This window comes from Sphaeramia orbicularis, chromosome 5, assembly GCF_902148855.1.
Source record: "Sphaeramia orbicularis chromosome 5, fSphaOr1.1, whole genome shotgun sequence".
Classification (NCBI taxonomy): Eukaryota; Metazoa; Chordata; class Actinopteri; order Kurtiformes; family Apogonidae; genus Sphaeramia; species Sphaeramia orbicularis.
In genome coordinates, this window is record NC_043961.1 from 9,713,969 (window position 1) to 9,731,051 (window position 17,083).

Sequence of the window (17,083 nt, forward strand, 5' to 3'; positions counted from 1 at the left end):
TTAATGAGTACAATTTATGCCTACTTACTTGGTTATTAAGGAAAATGTAATTTGGCAGCAATTTTTAGACCATACTGCTCCAACCAATGAAGACCATGGCCTGGACAGTGGTCCGTAACAAGTCACTCCCCTTTTTTTTCGGAATCTGTGTGGAATCTAGGTCAGTTTACCAGTGATGCAGTATCATCTACCACCGGCTTTTCTGTATCCTTTTTTGTATTTCTTTCTTTCTTTTCTACTTTGTATTCCTGTGAGTTACTTTGCTGTTTTGAAAAACAATAAAAATATTGAACGGAAAAACAGAATTCCAATCAATTTAACTGTGATGTACCTAATCATTAGAGACCATTAGAGTTCCAATTATGTAAGTGTGTTGAAAAAAAAAAAGAGATAAGAAAACAAGAAGTGAAGGCACTGGATATATACACAGGAAAATAAATGTACAGATAGACTGTTTTATTCTTCTCTGAAAAAAAAAAAATATATATATATATAGAAAAATAATATTATGTTATATTTGTATGTGAATGTAAAAGGTGTACATTTTCCAGAACAAAATCAAATAAAAATTTGAATTTAAAAAAGAAAATATGTAAGTGTAGCACCTAATCTGCTCAACCAACAAAGAAGAAATAGTGATGATGTAAAGACATTTCCAGATGTTTTTTGGACATGAGACTTAAATATGGTGAAGCTGCAGATGTGGGTTCCATCCCACTGACTTTAATTCTCAGAATCAGTGGTGACGATAATGTACAGTCTAACCCACAGATCCATGACCCTGCAGCACTCTGGTGTTTACAGGCTCAGTTAGTCCACCAGAACTTTCCACCTAAAGTCTGTGAAATGTTTTACTGTATTTGTCCAGTTATAACAAATTATGGTTTATTGCAGGGGTGTCAAACTCCAGACCTTGAGGGCCGGCATCCTGCATGTTTTAGGTATTTCCCTCTTCCAGCACACCTGGTTCAATTAATGATCAGCTCATCATCATGATCTACAGAAGCCTGATAATGATGTAACAGCTTCCAGGTGTGATGGAAGAGGGAAATACCTAAAACATGCAGGATATCGGCCCTCGAGGACCGGAGTTTGACACCACTGGTTCATTGGTTTGCCCAGCATTTTTACAGGCACAGATCAGCTTTTCATGTTAAATAAAATAATGATTTGACATTCATAATAGGGGCGTGCATTGGCAAGAATCTGGTGATACGATACAAATCACAATACTAGGATCATGATACGATACTGTTAAAAAGGCAATTTTTTGTTTCTTTTTTTTTTTAAATGATTATTTTCTTGTAGAATTGAATTACACCAGAAATATGCACAAATACTAAACACATTTTTATTTGATCACAACAGGATCTAATGCTATATCACAAAATGTTCCTGTGTTCAAACTTAAATTATGTTTTACAGACATTACAGTTTAAGATCCTGTTCAAATGTTCATATTCTATTAGTTCAGAACTAACATCAGAACATTATTTTTGTGCAACCCAACGCAGGAACTAACATTTTTTAATAAAAGAGTGTTAAATAATAATAAATAAAATAGAAACAAAAAAACAAAAATGAACCTCCACAATATCTGCATTTGAATAAATACCTAAAAATATTGACACAGTACTTTTTAATATCGATACAGTATTTTGAAATGAAATATCACAATATATTGCAGAACCAATATTTTCTTACAGACCTACTTCATAATAGATTAATTTACTTTAACATTTTGATTGTGATCTGTTTTTTGGCTCATACCTACTCTTCACCAAACATTGTTCATTCATGAGTCAAAACCAAATCACTACAGACAAACATGCCAGCTTCATTTCTTCTCCAAATTGTCCCGTTCATATTCTCAACAGAGGAATTCAACATGTCCTCCACCGTAGCCTCACTGCAGTCAACACTTCACCAAACATCACATCACAAAGAAAATAGGACAGACCAAATTCCACAGATACTGCCTCACAGCCCACCATTCAGAGTGTCTAACCCAGTGTTTTTCAACCTTGGGATTGGGACCCCACGTGGGGTCGCCTGGAATTCAAATGGGGTCGCCTGAAATTTCTAATAATTGATAAAAATAATTTAAGAAAAACTTCCATATACAAATCTGTGTCGAGTTGATGGAGCCTATCCCCATCCATTGCAGACAAACTGTGTGTGAAACTGCAGCACTGTGGTACTGTTTATCTGTCAAATGTTCATTGTGGTCAGTTTCAGATGCTGCAGCTCTTTCATAATTCATAGTTTGAGTTCTTGTTTGTTCAGTATTAATTGTCAGCCTTGTAAATCCAAGCTGGACTGACTGTACATATCCTGACCAAGGAAAATCAAACTCTCCCTTTGTGCAGTAATCTACACCTGGCTTTACTGCCTCCGTCCAGAATAATATACATTATATAGACTAAATGTCCTCCAAAATTACACTGTGTTTGAAACATAGGATAGAAAACTATTACAGGGTCAAAAACAAATTAATTTGAGCAAAAAAAAAAAAAAAAGTCTCTTTCGAATGTCTGGGGTCGACAGTAATGTGTGATGTTAAAATGGGGTCAGGAGTAAAAAAGGTTGGAACCACTGGTCTAACATACATGTCCGCTCCTCTTCATGATCTAGAGTCACAGCAGGACCTTCAACCAGTGGAAACATTGTGCTTCTGCAGAGTCATGGGTGACACATGACCCTTAGACTGTGACCCTTTTCCATCCAGAGATGAAAAAAAACAAAAGCTTCCACTTCCTTTAAAGTTTTTGCATCCAGGCCAAGACAGTGTTTACACAGGCTGGTCTGCGGAGACGAAAATCCACACTGGAGTAAAGCTAATGGACTGTGACAAAGCTCAGTTCCAGATTATTGCCTCAACCCGGTACGTTTGGTAACAGAATTAGAAGAGGAAAATCCATTTGTTTGGCATTTGAGCACCCACTTCCCCTCCTGTCCGCTCAATAACAACATGAATATCAGATAGAACTGGTCTGTTCTATAAGCAAACCATGGAGCTGAGGAGGAAATCTGACCTGGAGTCTGTTCTTTTGTCCTGGAAACTCTGACCTATCGCACAGACGTCCCCTGCTGACACACACAGAAACACCCCCCCGACGCTCCCAGCTCCCATGCTCGGCGTCTGCTTAATTAAATGACAGACTGCTCTCCTGAGGCGCCATCATCCTCCTTACAGCGTCTATGATTCTCCTGATACAAGCGGACAGATCAGTTCTCCCCCTTTTGAAAATACAACAAAAAAAAATCTCTCTGATGTCTTTCTCTGTCAAGACTGTCAACAAATGATTCATTCTTACATGAGGCAAACCTCTGGAACAGAAACCAAAATGAAAACACTGGGTAAAACAACTTTAAAAACACCAGAATTGTCAGTCTGAGTTTGCGCAGCATAAACTCAGACATGTACACTGAATACAAGACAAAAGTAAAAGCAAGTCGGACTGAAAACCAAAGAAATGTCAAGATATGAAAACCACAGAAGCTATTTTGGAACAGCTGATAAAAGAAATCACCTGCTTCTCCAATGTCAACCTCCTCATTTGATCCTTTCAGGATAAAAAGCGCTAATAAATATAAATGTCGTGTTTCTATAAATGACTCATTCCCTCAGTGGAAACCTAAATCTGAACACACAGTCACACATTTAAAGCAGAACTCGACAACATTTTTACCTTTATTGAACAGTTTGAGAGTAGTTGTGATGGTTAAATGTCTTGTTATGGGTTGAATGGAAGCCCCTCCCCCTACCCACTAGCGCCTCTAGGGCCAAATATGCCACTTTCAACTTTTCAGTACCATCCCTGGAGCCTAGATCTCATCCAAGATCTCATGTCTTGTGAGAAACGTCACGGTTTGCGGCACTACCACACAAACACACCTACAGCCAGGTACCGCTGGTAAACTATAAACACAAGTCATGCCTTCATTTCACAGGTGTTTACGATGACAGAGATAACATGGAATCAGTAACACTCATCACACAGAACAAAAAACACAACATCACTATGGACTCAGTTACAGACCCTTAGAACATCAGGGCAACAGCCCAAGAGCAAATTCAAATAAAGTTCTCATTATAAAAACACACAACAGCAGGAACAAAAGAGTTCCTAAGATGTCCAGTAGAACACCAGGGCATCACTGTACACTCATGAACTAACTAACATTAGCGGCATGGTGCTAGCGGCTGCAGATGGAGCCTCAGGCCACCGTTTAGCTCATAAGCTGTGCGGCTAACGTTAGCAGTGAGGTGCTAGTGGCTGCAGACAGAGCTGCTAACGTTAGCCGCAGAGCTTAAGAGCAGTGTGGAGTGAAAACAAATGTCTGAAACTTCAATGTCCTCCTAAAGTTTCCCATTCCGCTCCACTCCAGTACCGTATTTGATCACTATTTTTTGCCTTCTCGTTGCCGGCTTCATTGAAAACATAACGCACATGATTGGAGTGAGAGGATTAACGGTGGGTTTTACGACAGTAAATATGTACTCCTAAACTGTAGGGGGAGCTCCGCCAAGAAAAATGCTAGAAAAACAGCAAAGAAGAACCAAAACCAGTGAAGAAGAACCTAAACGGCAAAATGTTGTTTCTTTCCCCTTTTAATATCCTTGGCCTCTGGTCAGACACAATTCAAAATGTGTGATTAAAAACACTGTTGAGGTTGGACTTGGAGTGGACGTGGATACTACACATATAACTGGTTAAAGAGCTGCTGTGACGCTCTAACACCTTCACAGTGAATACTATCGATGCACAGACTGGTGGTCACATGACCTTCCATCTGTTCCATGGTGTTCACTCACAGTACGTACATCTGTGTCTTAAGGAATTCCCTTGTGTTTGTCATCCATCCTTTAAAGTAGAACAGCTGTTTAAAGACCTGATGAGACTCTATCATGGGTGACTTATCTGATGTGTTTTATTATACATTATTGGCTTTGGATCATGTGTTTGCAGCATCAGTGATTTTTTGGAGTCTGTTAGTAATAAAAGTGCTTGGTTAGTCCACTTTAAACTACCTCCTGCAGATTAAAGTGGACTAACCAAGTACTTTGGTGTGACATGTTTTTGTGTCACTGAGGAAATGAAGTAAAGCCCGACTTCAGACTGTCATCCAAAGCATTTACAGCAGAAATGGATGGAGACAAAAGCTGCTGTCACAGATGATGGCTTCAATAAGACTGAGCAAAAAAAAAAGTAATTCAAAACTGTTAGAGAAAAGGATTCTGAGATGGCTGCGACTGACAAGAGTGGACACATGACTAGGACTGTGTATTGGCAAGAATCTGGCGATACGATACAATTACCAATACGAGGATTGCAATACGATATATCACGATACTGTTAACAAGTTGATATTTTTTTAAAAAGATAATTTCCTGGAAGAACCTGAAGTGCAGCATTTGGATAAATAATGTTTTAACATTCGGCTTTACCAGTACAAAAAAACCCACAAATAAATAAGTAAATAATGTTTTGCAGACATTACAGTTTAAGATCCTGCTTAAATGTTTGTATTCTATTGCGAAAAGAATACATAGTGTTCAGTCCCTGTATCATCCAACATCAGAACATTATTTTTGTGAATTCCCAATACCCAAAAAAAACTAACATTTGCCTCTTTCAGACAGTAAAAAGTGCTTTTAGGATGCTTGAAATAACCATTATCAGTTTTAAAAAAAACTACATGTATATGACCTGTAATATCACAATGCTACTTTTGTATTATACAAACAAAAGAGCAAAATACCCATGTAAATATAGAAATAAAAGAGTAAAATACCCACATGAATATAGAAATAAAAGAGCATGATAAATAAAAAAGAAAAACAAAAAACAAAAATGAATCTCCGCCATGTCTGCATTTGAATAAATACTGAAAGAATATCGATACAGTACTTTTTAATATCGATACAGTACCATGAAGTGAAATATCGCGATATATTGTGGAACCGATATTTTCTTACAGCCCTGCACATGACAGTAATAATGTGGTGGCTGTAGAGAAGACCGTACCGATGTAGGTAATACAGCAACTAGGCCATTCTGAGCAGCAGCGACACTAATTCATGGAAAATGCCTTTGGATTATATGTGGTTCATGCAGTTGGACCCACTGCAGTGGAATAAGCTTTGTTTCAAACATTTTTGGATGTTTTTTCTACCCTTTTGTGCAGACACAGTAAGAAAAATGACCTACACTGACATTTTATTTATATTAACATTCAGTTTTGTTGTGAGAGGAACTCCACACCCCATGACTATGGAACTGAGTTTAACTAAATTAGGAATGTCATTACCCACAAACCACCTGAGCAATTTGGAAGCCAAGGGAAAACTCCATGAGAGGTTGATCGACTTCTTACAATGTCAATATGAACAATAGTTTGGAGGAAGAAAAGACAACAGACAATTAAATGGCACATGTCACTGAACATCCAAGTCAAAGTAATGATACATAAATAAATATGGATCTGATCACCAAGATAACTGTAAAAAAACAGTCGGTGGTAACAGGTATGATTGGTAGGAAACACTTACCCCCAGTGTGAGTAGATTAAGATGAGAACACTAAGGCCACGTTCAGACTGCAGACAAATGTGACCTGTATCCAATTTGTTAAAGACAGTTTGAACAGCACTAAACCTATTTAACGAGTAATATGAACGAGCACAAAAAAAAAAAAAAATCAAATTTCAAGAAAAAATCTGAATTGTGCATTAAGACCTGCTGTGTGAACGTCAATCAACCTCTACTGAAGCACTGCTCTGCTCACTGAGTTTGTAAAGTTTTCTATCAGCTCCTGTCTCTACAGACTGTGCACTGTTTACTTCAGTGAGGTTTGTTTCATATCGGTTCAAAATTAAGCAAAAATAAAACACAACAACAACAACAACCCCCCCCCCCCCCAAAAAAAAAAAGAGGGTTTGTACCACCTCTGCTATCTAGAATCAAGTTGTAACATAAAAGAAAAAACTATGGTTCAGAGTGTGGATCATGACTATAACCTAACACATCATCATATGTCGATATTTATTTATTTACACATACAAATATAAAATAATGACAAATACATGTACATATCTCTCTTGGTAGAAAGAAGGGTACGAAAATGTGCCGGTGAGATCAGAAACACAAAAGGCTTATAGAATGACCTCACCTTGACCTAGGTGTATTTTAAACAAAATAAAAAGATATCATTTGCATACCCTCCATGAAGTAAGTTCCATCATATGATTTTTCAGACAGATTAGCCACTGTAGTCTAGTTCATTAGCAGAGACCCCCCACCCCCACACCCCTCCACCCCCCAGCCTCCACTCTGACATGCCAAAAATCTACCAAACCAGACTGTGACCTCTGGACTTCTGCAGAACTGGGGAAAATTTCAGTTGCACAAATAAGCATCAACATTCACACGACCAACAGTGGCCATGACAGTACAGTCCACTGGACAGACACTGTGTCCTACAGACAGAGGTGGACATTCTAAGAACCACTCTGCTCATATACCATGTCCTGCAGATAGAGGTGGACATTCTAAGAACCACTCCGCTCATATACCGTGTCCTGCAGATAGAGGTGGACATTCTGAGGACCACTCTGCTCATATACCGTGTCCTACAGACAGAGGTGGACATTCTAAGGACCACTCCGCTCATATACCGTGTCCTACAGACAGAGGTGGACATTCTAAGGACCACTCCGCTCATATACCGTGTCCTACAGACAGAGGTGGACATTCTAAGGACCACTCCGCTCATATACTGTGTCCTGCAGATAGAGGTGGACATTCTGAGGACCACTCTGCTCAGGACCCCTCTCTCATTACTCTCAGAGGGCTTTTAAAGAATTACATTATTCCTTTGGGGGGCACTTTATCTGCTAATGGTCTTATGAGATTAAAGAGCAGCATTTGCAGTATTGATTTATAACCGACTATCTATTGGCATCATCAGCACAGTTCACCTCTCACATGAAAAAGCACACAGCTCCAGCTCCACCTCCATCCCAGTCCGCTGCTGGTCAGACACTGGTGTGGATGCTGAAACCATGTCCTAACTACCAGGGCCACACTAAAGTCACTGCACCAACACCATAAATCTGAGGACTACAGCAGGATTTTCCACTGGTGGACTAATGTTTCACATCAGCAAACTGGAAACTCAGTGTATCCATTAGAGCCGTGTCAGACACAGAAGTGTACGACGGCATTATGAATTTTGTATGTGTATCGTATGTTCAGTCCAGAGTGTGTACGTGCACATATGAGGGTACCTGGGATGGAGTCAGTGCTCCAACGTCTGTTCATCCTCAGTGGATAGAACGTACAGCTCAACAATGATCTTATATTATAAAAGAGAGGTGGACTGTGTGTGTGTGTGTGTGTGTGTGTGTGTGTGTGTGTGTGTGTGTGTGTGTGTGTGTGTGTGTCCGTACAGCTACAGTTTGTCATACTTCTGTATTTTTGTAGTGAAAACAGTAAGTTGATCAGACCAATATTTTGGACTATATTAGTAATGTTGGAATATAATAGCATTACAATCATGTTGCTATGGCCAGAATCATAGAATCATCATTGAAGCGGGTTACCTAGCAACAGAAACAATAGGGCCACGCTGCCATGGTGTCAGATTTCCTGTGCAGAAACAGACATGTCAGCTGAGAGGTTATTCAACTGAAAATGACCGAGGAATTCACCAAGAAAATAAAGAACTAAACTGGATCAGAGGATCTAGAACCTGTGGTTCTCCACAGGTCGACATGCTAATATCATATCATCATGCATATCAGAATTAGGTGGGTCATATGGGTGAAAGTGTGTTCATTCTAAGAAGTGTTTGTGTTCTCAGCCCACAAACTGTCTATACATTTAAAACTAATACTGGACCATGAACCAACACACAGAGGCTAACCCCGTAAACAGAGGCTAACCCCGTAAATAGGGGCTAACACCGTCCACAGGGGCTAACACCGTAAACAGGGGCTAACCCCGTAAACAGAGGCTAACCCCGTGAATAGGGGCTAACACCGTAAACAGGGGCTAACACCATAAACAGGGGCTAACCCTGTAAACAGAGGCTAACCCTGTAAACAGAGGCTAACACCGTACACAGGGGCTAACACCGTACACAGGGGCTAACACCGTACACAGGGGCTAACACCGTACACAGGGGCTAGCCCCGTACACAGGGGCTAGCCCCGTGAATAGGGGCTAACACCGTAAACAGGGGCTAACCCCGTAAACAGAGGCTAACCCTGTAAACAGAGGCTAACCCTGTAAATAGAGGCTAACCCTGTAAATAGAGGCTAACCCTGTAAATAGAGGCTAACACCGTACACAGGGTCTAACACCGTACACAGGGGCTAGCCCCGTACACAGGGGCTAGCCCCGTACACAGGGGCTAACACCGTACACAGGGGCTAACACCGTATACAGGGGCTAACCCCGTAAACCGGTGCTAACACCATACACAGGGACTAACACCGTACACAGGGGCTAACACCGTACACAGGGGCTAACACCGTACACAGGAGCTAACACCGTAAACAAGGGCTAACACTGTACACAGGGGCTAACACTGTACACAGGGGCTAGCCCCGTAAACAGGGGCTAACCCCATAAACAGAGGCTAATACCGTAAACAGGGGCTAACACCATGCACAGGGGCTAACCCTGTAAACAGAGGCTAACCCTGTACACAGATGCTAATCTTGTAAACAGAGGCTAACCCCATAAACTGAGGCTAACCCCGTAAACTGAGGCTAACACCGTAAACTGAGGCTAACACCGTAAACAGGGGGTAACCCCATAAACAGGGGCTAACTCCATAAACAGATGCTAACCCCATACAAAGAGGCTAACACCATAAACAGATGCCAACCCCGTACACAGAGGCTAACACCATAAACAGATGCTAACCCTGTACACAGAGACTAACACCGTAAACAGATGCTAACCCCATACACAGAGGCTAACACTGTAAACAGATGCTAACCCCGTACACAGAGGCTAACACCGTAAACAGATGCTAATCCTGTACACAGAGGCTAACACCATTCCCTTGGTGCTTCATGTCCATCTCACACCTGAGTTGCTTTTCCTTGTATGCTACTCAACTATACGACCATGCTGGGCCCCTGTGGGGGTGGACAGGATATTCAACTGTTCACTTGACTATTCAAGTAGACAACGTAAGGCTAGATTATACTCAGATTTATCACTAGTGAAGTAAATGTTTTCAGCTTATTGTGATTTAGGTCACACCATCCTGGCTTCGTGTCCCTTCCATATACGTTGTGTTGTGAACAGCAGTATTAAAAGGACAGTAATGATGTGACTGACCTACATACAAACATAAACATATGCACAGACATGAGTGGAATGGGGTTTAGCATCAAACAATAATGTATGGAGTCACATGAGAATTACAACATAGACATGAATACATGTATCGGCTGCCCAGTCTGTGGGGTGTCCTCCTGTGTGTCCTCAGGTCTTCCAGGTTCCAGTGGACTGATGGAACAGACAGTGTCTCCAGAGGGGGGGGTTCACCTACTGGGGCAAAGCAGGATGTTCAGACCTTATCAGACTGGTCTAACGGCAGCTGTGAAAACTACAATCCCATGTTCTCTGCTGTTTGACCAATCACAGTCACTCACCCACACAGAGAACACAGTTCCAACAGAGTGGACGGTAACAGAAGACATCAGTTCCATAAAAGTTTAACACACAGATGCCAGAGCCCTGGTGTCCAGAGACAGTGAAGAGTGGACTCAGAGGAACAGAACATGTCTGCATGTTCTACAGATGAATCCATGTTCCGCAGATGAATCCGTGTTCCACAGATGAATCCGTGTTCCACAGATGAATCTGTGCTCTGAGGCCTGTTGGCTCAGAGGAACATGACCTCTGCTGATAGAGTTGTCCGTGTGCTCAGCCCCACTGTCACACTGACTGATTACTGACAGCACAAACACTGAGGTCTCTCCTCTGGTGCCCCCGCCCCCCGCGACCGAATGCTCACTGTAGAGGCTGGCGGTGTCCTTGGCAACCAAGTGGAGGGGGGCGGGGCCTGAGCCATCCTTAGCTCAGCTGATGGCGCCGATGAAAACAAATGACCTTTTCAGAATCATTTCCATAAAGTCATTCTCTGCTGAAAACTTGAATGGACAAATGCTTTAACTGTTCCCAGAAACAGGTGGACAAATTTACAGACAACACTCAAAAAAAAAAGATGGGTTTGTCTCAGTCCTACATCATATATGTTTGAAACCAAACTAAACTGACTGCATACAAACCAGGGACACAAAGACCATGTGGTCTGATCAGCATCACCCAGTAAACCAGAGGAAAACTTTCTCACCTTCACTGTAATTTACTCAAACACAGTGGACTGACACTGGTGTCCTCTGGACAGTAAAAACACCTTCAACCCAAACATAAACTCATCACACTGTGGACACCCTTATGTCAGACACTGAATAAAGCTGTATGTGCATCACATGTTCAAGTAGTGGACTGTGGTCCCATAGATGTCCAACAGATGTTTGTGATGCACTTTAACACTGGATTCTACTAACAGATATAAACACACAGATTAGGAAACAAAAACACAGAATATGTAATTGTTTGTTGACTTTTCACTGATGAAAACATTAGAATCCACTTGTGCCGTTAGATCCACTAAACTGTCTATCTGAGACACTGTCCCTTTAAATTATTGATTGGTGCCAAACACAGCTGTTCAGTAAGGCTTCATTTATATTATCCAACACATCTGGGTATTAATCATTATTCTACCACAAACTTAATCTGTATTTTAATGTAATATTTTTTAACTGTCCAAACAGATGAATCCATGTCTTTATATCCTGACCAGACTCTAGAAAACAGGAAAAATGAAGATAGTAGTTTTCAGTTCAAAGTGTGGACTGTGAAGACCAGATGGTCCATGCCTCTGTTTATGTGTGAGTTTAAAACCACAGCACAACTGAAGGACAGTCCAGAGCATCCAGAGGTCCAGAGGTCCATCTTGGCCTGGAGCCAACACTCTGGATCAACAAGCGGACCACCTGTGCTCTACCTCTGCCCGTCCACACCTGCTGACTTTAATACCGATAAAGGAAACAGACACAGATGAGCTGGTCCTCCACAGGCTATGATCCAGATGATAAGGATGTCTAAAATGTGCTGTCCTCCGCTGTCCCACACCAGCCTTTTTCTGTTGTCATCTGACAGTTTGTAAATTCGGGTTTTTCACCTTTGCTTTTGAAAATCGATACAGATCAGGGTCAAGTGAAATGTAAGACGTAAGAAAAGGACCAAAGGTGTGTTGACATCAGCTGTTTTTCCTCTGAAAGTTGGACACTGCTGTGCAGAGCTGTAGGCCTGTAACCCTAGGATGGGAACGTCTTCAATTACAGCTGCACTTCAGTTACAAAAACACAACAGGATGGTCACAGATCCAGGGGGGGGGGGGGGGGGGTCAGCCTCACAAAGACACACCACAGTCCAACAGTATCCTTCAGGTTAAACATTAAATAAATGTTTAGAACCAGAGACCTGAGACAAATCAGTGTTGACAACGGAGGCCTTTTCAATGATGAGAACAGGTTTGGTGGTAGTTAAATGTTTGCCCCCCCCAGGGCTTTAAAAGCTCGACTCAGTTCTGCTGAGGTGAGAGAAGCCGAGGCCGACTGCCTGTCAGCTCCACTGCTTCATTAACGTCTCCACGTTGTCAGTAAACTTCAGTCCCTGACGTTCATCCTTCTATTCCTGCTAGAAATCCTCTTCTTCTAAAGACCATTTGTCACTTCAACACACTGTGTAATCCCTGAAATACATGATATACCAGCTGTAATCCAGGCTGAAAGGAACCTGAACACAGTCCTCGATGCTGAAATACTTACAACTATTCACAATATTAACGCAGTGACAAACTGGGTTTAAAACGGTGTCACTGGTTTCACTTTGAATACAGAACAGACCTTTGGAAGAACCAGGAGAAAACCAGAGGAAACCAGAGAAAACCAGACCACTTTGAACCAGACAACTTTAAACCACACCATGAACTCATTATGGACAGAAGAGGATAATACACTGCACCAGAAAACACCAAAGGACACATGTCGTGGACATTTACACATCTGAAGAACGGTTCAGTTTAATGAACAACGTCTAACACTCCCATTAGTGAAGCAGAAGGTTTGGACTGTAATGATCAACCACCAGAGGAACGTCTTCAAGGCCGGGGTCGTAAAACTAACTGTGTTCCACTTAAAAAACAAAAGAGTAGTTTACAAAGCAGCTCACAGAAAACACACACACACACGCATTAACAGTTGATCAGCCTCAACAAAAACACACAGAACGACTGTTGGAAGTGACAACACACACCTGGGGGGGGGGTTGGTGTGTACGCTTCATTCAAGCATTACTGACCACGTGAAACAGATGGCATTATGGGAAATAGAACACCTGAATGAAGCCAGAAGTATGACTATAAACAAGGGCAAAAAGAACAGAGAAGGATTTCTGTTATGCATTTATAGCAATGACAGATATAACAGTTACTTCACACACATTTGATTTGATCTTTTTCTTTATAAAGTAAACAATTTTTCATCCTCCTGTTCTACTTTAAAATGACTGAATAATCTGAATATTCTGTTTTCTTTCTGAACTCAACATGTCATGATAGTAGTTGGTAGAAGGAGAAACACCTGTCGCCCACTGTCCCACTGTGTCCTACTCTGTCCCACCTGTGTGACCTTCCACAGTGACATTGAATAACCCCTGTGACTGTCGACACCTGCAGCTGGATCTGGGTGGATTTAAATGGCCTGGTCTCACACACACTTTACAAATGTATGATAATAGAGTTTCTGCACAAACTGACAGAGGACATGAGGACAAGATCAGTCCCACATGCACCTCTTAAACACAAGTGTGGGTTCCTGTTGAACTCAGACTCAGTTTGACTGGCTTTGATAAAAGAACCAAATATAGTCACCAAGGAGTTGGTTTAAAGCATAAGATAAAAAATAAAATACTACATATAAACAGTAAGTATAGAATTATAATTTTTATTACACTAAGATAAAAGAATTATACTAAAATTAAAGTTAATACAATAAGTTCTTCATATGAACAAAATGCAGCAACAGTTCAAGTGGTTGGAAATTCTACATTGGACTGATTTCACCAACTGACATTTAGAATTATTTAGAATTATGCAGGATTATATAGAATTATATAGAGTTACAGTTGAATTATATAGGATTATAGTTGAATTATATAGAATTATGTAGGATTATACAGAATTATAAAGAGTTACAGTTGAATTATATAGGATTATAGTTAAATTATATAGAATTATTTAGAATTATAGTTGAATTATAAAGAATTATAGGTGAATTCTATAAAATTCTAGTTGAATTCTAGTTGAATTCACTTCATTGTCGCTTTTCTCTGTTTGCTTCTTCATCAACAGTAACAGTAGAATGTGTATTAGTTTAAGATACTGGGCTAACATTAACATTAGATTAACACTAATATTATCATTAACACTAATATTATCATTACATTATCATTATCAGTCCTATGTCTGTCTATGTTGGTGTTGGTGAAGGCGTCGTGACGGGCCTCATTTTGTTCCATTCACTCTCCTCTGAACTTATTTTTAAGCAGCTGCGAAATGTTCAACAACGGAACCAAACCGACACCGACAGGGTCATGACTGAAGAGAAATTTAAAAAAAATAATAAGGTGCGAAAACCTCCGTCATGTCGCATTACTGTCGGAGAAGCAGAGACAGATGAACCAGATGAATCACAATCAGCTGAACTCTACTGAATTCCGTTCTTTATCCGTTTCCTCCGGTTTAAGATAACGGTAGGAAGTGTCGACCTACGGTCCCGTTTGTCATAAACAGTACCAAACGGACGGTATCTGAGTTGTTACCGAGACAAACGCCGCCGGTCCTCGTGTGTTGAACCGTTGGAGCTCCGTGAACAGGTTGGCGGTTCCGGTGTCTCCGGTAGATAATGTGAGCAGATCTGGACACACAAAAGGCCAAAGGGAGGACCATAACACCTACCTGAACTAGAAAACAGGTATCCGGTGGGTCCCAGTCAGTTTATCTCCGGGTTTCCTGTTGAATTTGTTCGGTAAATGTCTACTGTGTGCACCGTCCACGGCTCCGGGCTGTGCTTCCTCTGCCTCCACTAGTGTTCGGCGGTGACTCCGGTCCGGGGCGGAACTACAGGACACCAGAGCGGTACAGAAAACTGGGTTACGACACTTCCATAGACTCCCGTTGTAGAAAAAAAAATGGCGGATAATATGGACCTCCTTCCGGGTTCTGGAGGCGGGGCCAGTAGTTCCAAACAGTGGTGTAGTCCAGGGTATACAGTGGTATACAGAGTATATCTACTTATTATTCAGTCGTATACTCTCTTCTAAATCCCCCTCATTTGTAGGGTTGGGTAAAAAAAATCGATTTAATTGATCTTAGATTGATCTCATTTTAATTTTGTGTAATCAGTTAATAGTGGATGAGATCGATTTTTCAGAGCAGGACCGGGAGTACGCGGAACCGTGGGCGGCTCTGTCTTGCGAATCCCTGGGGAAGACTTCATCTCGCTCGCGAAAAAGACGCGGAAAAGATGCGGTGGGGAAACCCCCTCCGCTGGAGGTCCTCCAACCTCAAACTTGAACCCGCAGTGTAAATGAACTGGCCACCTGGCAAGTCGCAGAAGCCGGTCATTCTTGGAATAATAACTTGGATCCATACTATCACCTATGGCAGAGTATGGAGTTAGAGGAATAGTTAAGCGACAATCCGCTACGCTAACCCCCCCGCTCCACGAGCAACATTCATGGAGCGCGTACACCCCCCAGCCCCGCTCCACTCCGACCAACAATCACGGAGCGCACCCGAACCCCCACCCCCAGTGAGTAGAAGCCTCCAGCCATAAAACAGAATAAAGATGACCAAGTTCTTTCTTAGCCGCTGTAAAAACATGGCAATGTTTCTGTCCCGTTCATTATTTAAGAGCACATTCAGCAATTTACTGCTGAAATGTCATATTTATTTCCTTTCTAATATCAATATTGATATCAGTATTGATGTGTTGCATGACTGCGGTACTCAAATAATCAGGTTACAACTCAAAATTGTATTTTGGTATCACTAAATTACTTTGAATCAATCAATTAATACTGAATCGAATTGATATTGAATCGAATCGAATCATGATTAATCGATTCAGAACCTTATGAATCGAAATCGAATCGATTATGGAAATGACCATGATACCCAATCCTACTCATGTGCTCCATTCAGTCGTATATCTGAACCAAATTGGCCATGTTTTCCCCTAGGATGGTGAAGCCATGACCCTCCCTACTCTGCTTCTGACGGGCTAGTACTTGGCTCTTTCACTGATTAGATTGGTTAACTGCATGAGGACTGATGAGCCAATCAGAGGCAGAGTAGGGCAAGTCATGCCGAGGAAAAGATTGCTAACTTTGCTCCAGAGCCAGGGCTTTGCTTAGTGCTGTCCACCTCTGGAACCTGATTGGACACCTCCTCAGGTGCCAGTGCCACCCCAGTTGATTGACAGGTCACTGCACATCTCATTTAAAGATGTATGATTATTGGAAATGCGAACAAGAAAGGCAGAATAAACGCCTTTCAAATGAGTGACACACATGGACAGAACCTACTTTGATGGAATACATAATTGTGAGGTAAGTTTTAAGGTGGTTTCAGAATGAGTCAGTATTTTAAACAACTGGACATATGACTGCACATTTAGAGGAGAGATTTTATCAGCAATAGTTCAACTGTGTGAGTAGGCTAACATTATGAAAGGCTAACATTATAAAAGGCTAACGTTATGAAAGACTAATGCTATAAAAGACTAACATTATGACAGGCTAACATTATGAAGACATATTATGAAAAGCTAATGTATGAAAGGTTAACATTATAAAAGGCTAATGTTATGAAAGGCTAACATTATGAAGGCTAATGATATGAAAGGCTAACGTTATAAAAGG

At 41.2% G+C, this 17,083-nt stretch overlaps 1 protein-coding gene across 5 annotated transcripts in view; it reads right to left on the bottom strand.

The window, feature by feature from the left end:
* The window catches only part of ndrg3a (ndrg family member 3a), a 51,716-nt gene extending 36,455 nt beyond the window's left edge, over positions 1–15,261 (bottom strand). For 3 of the 5 annotated variants that reach the window (XM_030133796.1, XM_030133793.1, XM_030133798.1), the window contains exon 1: positions 15,117–15,261. The gene's annotated coding sequence lies outside the window, so the exon portion shown is untranslated. Of the gene's footprint in view, positions 1–2,343; positions 2,354–15,116 lie in introns of all 5 variants that reach the window. The other 2 variants (XM_030133795.1, XM_030133794.1) reach the window with 2 other exon arrangements.
* Positions 15,262–17,083: the final 1,822 nt, after the last annotated feature.